This window comes from Panthera onca, chromosome A2 (genome assembly GCF_046562875.1).
Source record: "Panthera onca isolate mPanOnc1 chromosome A2, mPanOnc1 haplotype 2, whole genome shotgun sequence".
Taxonomy (NCBI): Eukaryota; Metazoa; Chordata; class Mammalia; order Carnivora; family Felidae; genus Panthera; species Panthera onca.
This window is the reverse complement of record NC_138340.1, coordinates 5,447,241-5,455,846: the sequence shown is the minus strand read 5'-3', so window position 1 is coordinate 5,455,846 and position 8,606 is coordinate 5,447,241. Positions and strand designations below refer to the sequence as shown.

The 8,606-nt window shown below is 57.0% G+C and overlaps 1 long non-coding RNA gene across 1 annotated transcript; it reads left to right on the top strand.

Moving 5' to 3' along the window:
• Nucleotides 1–6,418: 6,418 nt before the first annotated feature.
• On the top strand, nt 6,419–8,132 carry LOC144612751 (uncharacterized). Its single transcript, XR_013554343.2, has 2 exons — nt 6,419–6,556; nt 7,520–8,132. It is a non-coding gene; the product is annotated as an uncharacterized LOC144612751 (long non-coding RNA).
• The last annotated feature ends 474 nt before the right edge of the window (nt 8,133–8,606 follow it).

The window sequence follows — 8,606 nt, the reverse complement described above, 5'->3', positions numbered from 1 at the left end:
AAAAAAAAAAAAGAAAGAACCTGGCTTTGCCATTTACAAGCTGTGTGACCTTAGGACAATTACTTAACCTCTCCGAACACAGGGACAGTAATAGTGCTCACCTTATAAAGGGGTTGTTATGAGAATGAAATGGTCAATGTGTATAAAGCGCTTAGAACAGGGCTTGAAACCCTGTGAGCGCACTCGAAAGCGAGTGAATGTGATGAGGATGAGGAGGAGGCCGACGACTCCAGCTTGGGGGATGACTGACTGATCCGGGGTCTCTCCCCCTTCGCACTACTCACACTGTGAGCTGCAGAGGCCTTGGTTGTAGGGGGCTTTCCTGTGCATTATAGGATGCTTAGCAGTGTCTCTGGCCTCTACCCACCAGATGCCAGCAGCACCCCCAATCCTGCCAATCAAAACCGTCTCCAGACATTGCCCAATGTCCCCTGGGGTGGGGGGCAGAATTGATTGGGTGACAGCGGCTGGCCCGATCCTGGGTTGTCTTCTGTCCCTGCTGGCATCTGCTGGGATGAGCCTGGTCCTTCCTAGCCCACCACTGTTACCTGACTCGCAAAAGCCTTTTATTCCCCCCCCCGCCTTTTTTTAATTTTAATTTTAATTTTTGCAGAGACCGTCTCTCTCTAAGACAGCAGAATTTAACTCCCTGTCCCAGGACCGTACAACTGCTAAGTGGTGACCTGTGATTCCAGTCCCCACCCGTCTGCCCTCCTGGTGTCAGGAATGATGCATGGGCGTGCCCATCACCGTCCACAGAGCGTCGTGTCCACTAAAGGCTAACTCCCGTCATTGGTCTTTATAGTGTAACCACACTGTGGGCCGACAATGCCCGTGACGTCTCCACTGTGGCTCTGTTGATGGGCACAGTGGCTCCCGTCGTGGCCAGGGGGAAGGAGCAGGAGACATGACTCTGGGGGGGGTGTTTGAGGTCTTCGGTGGAGGACCGGGGCTTTGGTCAGAGAGCAAGGAGCAGGGTGGTGGCAGTGAGGGCTGAGTTCCCCTTCCAGGCCCTCGGGGACATTTCTGGTCTCTGAGGGTGGCATGCAAGGTCCTCAGGCCTGGCTTGTGTCCCCCTTGTCCCCTCCCTCCCTGCAGTCAAACTGACTCACTCCCTCTGCAGCCTGACTGCCCCCTGGCCCCTCTGGGCTCTCACAGTGGGCATTTAATTGGGGCCTTGGATGTTCAGGGCATGCTCTGTGGAACCCCGGCCAAACCAGGGATTAAGCAAAGCTAAATGGGGTTGTTCCTTGCAGGCCTTCCCAGAGGTTTTCATTTGTTCATGTGTTTTGCACAGCTTTCTGGAATGCATCTGCCCCCTTGACGTTTCTTGCCCTCTGGAGCACTTTTTGGGGTGCTAGGGGTTCCTGGAACAGATAAAGGAAACGCTGCCTTAACCCTAAGGGGAAACTCGAATGGTGCAATTTCAGGCCGAGGCTCCTGGCCAAGCCTCAAAGGTTTCCTCCTCCTCCTCTTCCCAGGACCATGGCTCTCTCTGGGGTGGCCCAGTGGGGTAGCAAACTCTGGGCAGCCAAATTAGGAGCTCAGGATGAGGCTGGATGGGGGTCAGCCCGGGCTGGCTGATGGGGGCTTGGGGGGGCGGGGTTCCTGGACTGGAAAACGTCCCTCCCCTCGCTCTCTGGGGGGTTCTCAAGGAGGGGGCGTGTCTTCTGGGAAGGCTCACGGAGTCCCCTGGGACGAAGCCCAGAGTTTAGCTCAGGGGAGAAACATCTGATCACCCCTGGGGCCCAAGTCCAGGGTCACAGTGAGAAGCTGAAGATTGGCCCCCTTCTTCCGAAACTAACATGTGGTGCTAGCCTGGCTTCCCCTCCGTCTAGCTGCCGGGCCTCTCTGCCCAGCCCCCTCCTGCCACAGCCCTGCCCCAGCGTGTCAGACCCACCCATCTTTCCTCTTCCTCCTCCTCTGGCCACCCACTCTGGCCTCTCCCGCTGCCTCTGGTTGTGAGCACCCTGGGGACTTGGCCACTTCAGGCCTCGGCCCCGCGTGTCCCTGATGGGCACAGGCCACCAAGGCCCAGGGAAGTGGAGGCAGATGCGAGCTGGGCCGGCCTCTCCTGCTGTGTGCTTGTTATCACGACTGCTGTCAGTTGGTATTGCCAATGGGGGACAGGGAAACCGGGACGAAATGGAGAAAGAGGAGACACGTGGTCTCCGGGACACCTTGACCTCGGCCCCCGGCCACTCTCTCTTCTCTTCCTCCTCTGGCTGCACCTGCTGGTACCACGGGGAGAAGCTTCCCAAACTGCTGAGGACGGTTCCCTGCCTCGGCTGCCTGCCCTGGGGAGCGGCTGAGCCACTCTTATCTCCCCTGTGTCCCTGACGAGCCCCCACCGCTGCCCTGGTTCTCCCCAGGCCTAAGCCCCCCTCCGAGTCTGCAGGGCGGGGCTGGTGGGTTTGGGAGGAAGGAGAGGAGTGGGGAGGGCGCAGCAGGACAGAGGTGGGGAGGCCAGGCTGGCTGCAGCCGACGGCTCAGGAGTGCAGTAGCTGCAGTCAGGCCGGCAAGAGGGAACAATGACAGATTCCTGCTTTGTTTCCAGTTGTGGTAAAATGGTAACATGAAATTTACCATTTTAACCCTTCTTTTCTTTAAAAAAAAAAAAATGCTTACTTATTTTTGAGGCAGAGAGAGAGGGAGAGAGAATGAGAATGACTGCGGGAGGGGCAGAGAGAGAAGGAGAGAGAGGATCCCAAGCAGGCTCCGTGCTGTCAGCACAGAGCCCGACGTGGGGCTCGAGCCCATGAACCGTGAGATCAAGACCTGAGCCGAAATCAAGAGTCAGACGCTTAACGGACTGAGCCACGCAGGCTCCCCACATTTTAAAAAATGTTTATTTACTTTTGAGAGGGAAAGAGAGAGGGAGGGAGGGGCAGAGACAGAGGGGAAGAGAGAATCCGCCCTGACAGTGCAGAGCCCCACAAGGGGCTCGAACTCACGAACCATGAGATCATAACCCGAGCCCCTATCAAGAGTCAGACGCTTAACTGACTGAGCGCCCCAGCGCCCCAGGTGCCCCACATTTTAACCGTTCCTAAGTGCACAGCTCGGTGGCATTAAGCAATTCACAATGTCGTGCGGCCGTCCGCCCCATCCATCTCCAGAACTTACTCATCTCCCCAAACTGAGACTCCGTGCCCCCCGAAACGCTCACTCCCCACCCCTGGTTCGCACTACTCTCTGTCTCTGTGGACGGGACCCCTCTGGGGACCTCACGTAAGGGAGGAATCGTGCAGTATCTGTCCTTGTATGTCTGGCTTCTCTTACTTTACGTGTCTCCAAAGCTCAGCCACGTTGTAGCACGGATAAGCACGTGACAATTTTTAAGGCTGGATGGACGGACCACACTGTGTCTGTCCGTGGATCCGTCGATGGACCTTTTGGCCGGTGTGAACGCTGCTGTCGTGAACAAGTATCTGTTCGCTCACCTGTCGTGTACAGAGATCCCTGCTTTCAACCCCTTTGGGTAGATGGATACCCAGCAGTGGAACTCATGGGCCCTATGGTGGCTCCGGTGTGATTCTCTGAAGGGCTGCTGAACGGTTTTCCACAGCAGCTGCTCTAATTCACCGTCTCACCAGCCGAGCACGGGGCTCCGGTCTCTCCACATCTTGGCCAGCGCCTGGTATGTTCCTTTTTTTTTTTTTTTTTTTTAACATTAATGATCATGTTCCAGGAGAATTAAAGGCAGAATTCTTTTTTATTTATGTTAATAATCAATCAATCAATCAATCAATTTAAAGTAAGCTCTATGCGGGGCTTGAACTCACAACTCTAAGATCGAGAGTTGCAAGCTTCACCGACGGAGCCAAATGGGTGCCCCTCTCTTTGCTTTTTTTTTTTTTTAAGTTTATTTATTTATTTTGAGAGCGAGAGGAAGCATGAGTGGAGGAGGGACGGAGAGAGAGGGAGAGAGAGAACCCCAAGCAGGCTCCACAGTGTCAGCGCAGAACCTGACGTGGGGCTCGAATCCATGAACTTCGAGACCAGAAGTTGGACACTTAACCGACTGAGCCACCCAGGCGCCCCTCAAGTTTACATCTTTAATCCCACGGTAGGTTCTTGAGCAAGGGACATCCCAGGGAGGACTTGCCAGGCGGTACCTTGAGACCCCAGAGCACAGGACACGTGGGAAACAGACTAGGGGTTCGTCCAGCCGCAGGCACAGTAAGAGCCGGGACTGGATCCAGGTCATATTAGTAGAAATAGCTGGTAGAGATCCAAGGAGGTGAGTTCTCAAAAGAGACCTGGAGGTGGATGTGGTTCACACGTTGGCTGCCCGTGACGCCACAGAAGGGATAGCCCAGGGAGGAGGATGAAAATCTGGGTAGGAGACAGAGCTGAGTCATCAGAGATGCAGGGGCAAACTGGTGATGTGACATAAGGACCCAAGCGACAGCTGTTGGGTCTCAAGCAGCGAAGAGTGTTGGAGCGTTGACCAGCACCCCCTGCCCTTGGGACTTAGCAACCAGGAGGGCCAGGGAGGTGAACGGGGTGAGGATGGGGGGGGGGTTCCTCAGCCATTTGCCGGTCAAGGGAGCAGGGTCTTCAAGGCTGGAGGAGGGGATGGGAGGACACAAGTGGATCTGGGGAGCACGGATAGCCCCTTCTTTCCTATTCAGCTCTGATTTTTACCGCACGGTGTATCTTTTCCTTGCAGATCTTTTGCTTTCCTTAAAAAACAATTCAGGTGTAATTTGCACCCAGTAAAATCTACCCATTTTAGGGTACAAGTCTATGCTATTTGACAAATGCATACCGCCCTACCAACACAGCCTCAATCAGGATAGGCGTGTGCCCCCCTCCCCAGCCTCTGGCAACCACTGATGTGTTCCCAATCACTAGTTTGTCTTTTCCAGAAGAAAAGTGTCAGTGGAGTCCTACCGTATGAGCCTTTGGAGTGTGGCAACTTTCATTCGGCAGAACGCACAACAGACTGACCCCCGATGTCAGTGTGCCAGTATTTCTTTCCTGTTACTGCTGGGGAGTGTTCTGGGATGTGGATGTACCACCTTCTACCGGCCCGTCTGTTGAGGGACATTTGAGTTCTTTCCACATTTTGGAAATTATACATATATCACTGTAAACATCTATGTGCAGGTTTCTGTGTGAGCGAAAAGTTATGTCCTCTGGATGAATACCTAGCAGTCCTGACATTCTCTCTCTCTCTCTGTCTCTCTCTCTCTCTCTCTCTCTCTCTCACACACACACACACACACACACACACACACACACACACACAGCTTTGGGATACAGTTCATATACCATGCAGTTCACCCATTAAACGTGCACAATTCAGGGGCGCCCGGGTGGCTCAGTCGGTTAAGCGTCTGAATTCAGCTCAGGTCATGATCTCGAGGTTTGTGAGTTTGAGCCCCATGTCGGGCTCTGTGCTGACAGCTCAGAGCCTGGAGCCTGCTTTGGATCTGTCTCCCTCTCTCTGCCCCTCCCCCACTCATATTCTCTCCCTCTCTCTCTCTCCCCCGCTTCTCTCAAAAATAAACAACATGAAAAAGAATTTTAGATATCCAAGGGTCTTTGATCACCTCCCCCTTGAATAGGACCATACAAACTTCCTATTGTTCAGATGCAGTCTGAACAGTATCCGTAACATCCACAAGTGGATGTGGACCTATTTCCATGGCAACCCTCAATTGCATGTCTCGTTCCGTGCGCTCCGTTCGTGGAAATTCAGGTTAGCTCAAGCCTTCTAGAACCTTGGCCATCATGGAGGAGAAGTGGGGCAAGGGAAGGGTGTTCAGGATAGGGAATCTCTAAGGCTGAGGGGAAGATCAATGGAGAGAAAGAAAGGAAGGCCATAGAGCGAAGCCCACTGATGGAAGAAGCCTGTTCCAGCCCCAGGGGCCTATGCACCTGCCGTGTCCCCCGACTGCTGGGCTCTCCTCTAGCTGTTTGAATGGCCAGCTCCACCGCCCTTCAGATCTGAGCTCAAATGTCACCTCTGCAGAGAAGATGACCATCCCAGCCACAGCCGCCTGTCTCTCTCTCACTGTTTCCTGTTTATTTCCTTTATTGCACAGACCTCAGGATGTCAGCACTTTTGGGCTCTAACTTGTTCATCACACTCGTTTCTCCCCTTGAAGTGTTAGCTTCAAGAGGGCAGAGGTTAGGAACGCCTTCTCCCCCCCTCCCCCTCCCCCCACCAGGTCTAAAACACAGAGTTCAACTCATGTCTGTGCAAGGAACAAGGGGTTCCTGGTGCTGGGGAGTGGGGACCAGTGCGGGCTCCCTACAAGCTCTCTGAAAAGTCAGAGAGGGGATTGGGGGGCCTGGATCTGAGCCCAGCAGCCTGGGGCTCCTCTCCAAACTGACTCCGGCTTAAAGCAGGCTCTTGGGAAGGGAAACAGAGGGCCTCACATACCCCAAAGCCTCCTCTGTCTCCTCAGAGTCCAGTGAGGCTCAGGGGCACGTAGTGGGTGCGGGGGGCGGGGGGGCGGCGGGGACGCGGCGCCTCGCACCTGCTCTTCTTCCTCGGTGGCATCTCACACGCGTGGAGGCCTAGGAGCACCTGCGCTGGCAGGTAAGACCGGGGCGCCCTTGTCATGCGCTGGGCCCTCCAGTCGCCGGGCCAAGGAGGTGCCCTCGGGCTTGCACGACGTGCGCTTCCATGGATTCCTCGTCCAGCGCCAGCCCGCCGATTTCTTCTGGAGCCACCCGACCGGTGCCAGCACCACGCGCAAGCGGTGGGCGCAATGCGTGCGCCCCGGGCGGGGCTGGGGGGCTTACAGCTTCTGGGGAGGCCCGCTGAGGGGCAGGACTTGGCTGGGGCGGGGTCCGGGAGGGTCGGGGGGGGGCGGCCGAGGGGCAGAAGAGACCCATGGGGGCTGCCGGGACCGTGATGGAGGGGGGAACCCGGCGTCTTCGCCAGCCCGTGCCACGCTGTAGAGAGCCACCACGTGCGTCGCAGTCGGCAGCCGGAGGGGTGGGGGCGGGGCCAGAGGGCGGGGCCTGGGCTGGCGTGGGGAGGGGCCGTGGAGGCAGAGGGGGCAGCGGCGCGCCCCTCGTGGAGGCGGGGCCTGGGAGGAGGCCTAGGAAGCGTGCGCTCCAGACGTGGGGGTCCAGGGCGCTGCCTCTGCGTCACCCCCCCCCCCCCCCCCCCCCCGGGAAGCTGGAGGTGCGCCAGAAACCAGGAGGGGGCGGGGCTCGGGCTGAGGGAGGAGCCTGAGGGTCCCTGGGGCTCAAGGGGGATGGGAGGCAGAGGGCGGAGGGCGGGGAGGGGAGGTTGTGCTCTTCCGCAGCCTGAACTGTGCCACCGTGCGCGGCCACCTGTGTCAGACCTGGGAGCTGGAGAAGCGCGGGGCGGCGCTGCGGTGCAGGCCTGGGTGAGGGTAGGGTCAAGGGGACGGCGGGGACTGTCCTGAACAGCCTGCACCACGCACCCTAGGGGACGCTGCCGATTGAGAGGGCCCAGGAGATGGGGAGGGGGTTCGCGTGGTCGCGTCCTTGGCCACACCAGCAACTCTCCCTGGCCTTCCGTTCCCAGGGCGAGGCACTGGACCTGGCCATCATCAGCCCGGACCCCAGGTGGACCGCAGGTGAACGTCTCCATTGCTGTAGCGGCCCACGAGCCGACGCCCTCAACAGCCCGACGCAAGAGGAGGATGAGTTCACGTTACCCCAGGGTGAAGACCAAGGCCTAGACCGCGTTGGGGTTTGGGGGCCTGAGGAGGTGCGGGCCGGAGCCCGGGGGCTGAGTGTGGGGCTGAGTGAGGGATGTGCCTGTGGCTAAGTCCGCGCGGCTGGTCCTGGCTGCACGGGGTTTTGTGTGTTTGTGAGAGTTCACGTGTGCTAGCCGTTGTGTGCGTTTGTGGGAGGTGTAGACGGACATGTTTAGGGCTAATAAGACTGAGGAGCTGGGCTGCCTGGGTTGGAGTCTGGCATCTGCTACTTAGACACCCTGGGCCTTGGGCCATGGCCCAGATTCTTCCTGCCTTGATACCCTTTTTCATTGTGGATTCATTCATCTCTCAAATATTTACTGAGCACCTGCGGTGTGCTAGGCACTACTCCGGGCCCTGGAGGTCATAGCCGTGAGCAAAACAGACACAGATCCCTGCTCTGGTGGGCCAGGCCAACAATAAAGACAATGAATTCAGTATACGGTGTGCCGGATGGTGGTGAGTGCTGTGCGTGTGTACATGGGGAGAGGCTTGGAGTTTTAGATTGAGAAGCCTTCCTGAGAAGGTGATATTTGGATAGAGTTCTTGGGGGTGAGGAGTGAGCTGTGTAGTCGCTTCAGTGGAGGAAGAGCCTCTCTTGCAGAGCAGAGAGCCTGTGCAAAGGTCCTGGGGCAGGATCAGGCTTGGCTTGTTGGAGGAACAGGGCGGAGGCCTGGAAGGCTAGAGCAGAATGAGCCAGGGGGAGAAAGGGAGGAGGTGAGGGCAGGGAGGGGACAGGGGCAGGTCCTGCAGGGCCTTGTGGGTTGTGGGAGGGGCTTGGCCTTTCCCCACGGAAGGGTGTTGAAGCAGCTTCCTCTGGCTTGCATGTGGATGATGACAGCATTTACCCCAAAACTTTCTTATAAGAATTATGTGAATTAATATGTCTAAAGCGATAATACAGTGCCGGGC